Here is a 1,342-nt window from a genome sequence, read left to right as displayed (position 1 = left end):
CGTTTATTTTTTTCCATCTTGCCGCGAGCGACGATCATGTGAAACATTCTGGATTCCAGGTCTAGGTATTTGTCGCAAAGCCCTGAAGCCGCCTGGATCGATCGATACCCTACTTTATCCCACGATGCCGGACCGTTTACTAGATCTAGTACAAATGTACTAGAAGATCTAGGCCTACTTTCAGCGTGGCCCGCTCAGCACCCACCACTGGCTGCTGGGTTTCCCCGAGCTGGCTATACTACACAGTTAGAAAGGAATTGCAAAGTTTCCAAGATAAAGATTCAAAATCTTATCTATTATATAGATCTAAACTGTGTCCTAATTGCATTTAATTATGAAAATGGTGCAAGATCAAGCCAAACTTCGGCTTCATGGGTCAAAACACAAAATTGGTGAAAAAGATTGTTTTCAGAAACCTTGTGAATTGGAGGTATCCTTCTGATTTTTGTGAATGATCGACTGCCGACGTCAATGGAGCAATCGTAGTCTACTACTGTATTACGGTACTATTTCTTGGAATTCTGGCTCAACATTGCAACACAATGCCCATGCCATGACTTTCGTTCCTAAATGGGAAAAGTTGTCACGGTAATTTACTAGAATCACTAACATTTCATGACCTCTTGTTCTTTAATTCACTGAAGGAGAAATAAAACAGATCTGTTCCTACTGGTACAGGAGTATGAGGTTGAATGTGCCACCCCTACCCCCCCATCTTTTGTTTATATTCCATACCTCAGAGTAATTACTGTGCCCTTGTCGCTCTCCTCGAGCTCTTCTGGGGCCGTCGTCGTGGTTGTTGAACCGTTTGACACTGGTTTGGTCAGCGCTGTCTGCTGGAGCGAGACGTTATATAACTCATGATAAAATACGTCTACAATAAGATTAGATAACTTTTCTTGATCTCAATAAAGAGAAATGTATGTGTCTGTGTGTATGTATGTATGTATGTAGGTATGTCATGTACAGTGGAACTCGGATTCAACGAGCTCGGATTCAACGAGATGAGATAGATTCCCCGGTTTTTTTTTCTTCTTTAAAATCAATAAAAATAACCCGGATTCAACGAGCTCAGATTCAACGAGATCGCTTCCAGGATGAACAGCCCCCGCAGACGTGGCTTCCCTCATATTTCTCCCACAACGAACTCTATCTATTCCCGGAAACCATCCATTGTACCTGCATCATGATCCGTTGTTCAATTAGCCGATTGCATGCGACCAAACAGCGGCCTTCTTTCATACCAATACATGCGTTGTTGGCACGCACAAGTGTCTACTCTGGCGTTTGTCGGGGTCGGATGGACTGCCTGTTCACCTTTGGCTGTGTGTGCGTGTCGGGG

The 1,342-nt window shown here is 43.7% G+C and overlaps 1 protein-coding gene across 3 annotated transcripts in view; it reads left to right on the top strand.

Annotated features, from left to right (window-relative positions):
• The window catches only part of LOC101846752, a 76,153-nt gene that overhangs the window by 36,923 nt on the left and 37,888 nt on the right, over positions 1 to 1,342 (top strand). Inside the window, exon 1 of one of the 3 annotated variants that reach the window (XM_035971213.1) lies at positions 505 to 588. The exons of the other annotated variants lie outside the window; for them this stretch is intronic. The gene's annotated coding sequence lies outside the window, so the exon portion shown is untranslated. Of the gene's footprint in view, positions 1 to 504; positions 589 to 1,342 lie in introns of those variants that run through there. 3 annotated transcript variants of the gene reach the window in all.

The sequence above is a fragment of the Aplysia californica genome, unplaced genomic scaffold (assembly GCF_000002075.1).
Source record: "Aplysia californica isolate F4 #8 unplaced genomic scaffold, AplCal3.0 scaffold00397, whole genome shotgun sequence".
NCBI classification, from domain to species: domain Eukaryota; kingdom Metazoa; phylum Mollusca; class Gastropoda; order Aplysiida; family Aplysiidae; genus Aplysia; species Aplysia californica.
The sequence above is the reverse complement of the archived record's forward strand: the minus strand, read 5'-3'. Positions and strand labels throughout refer to the sequence as shown.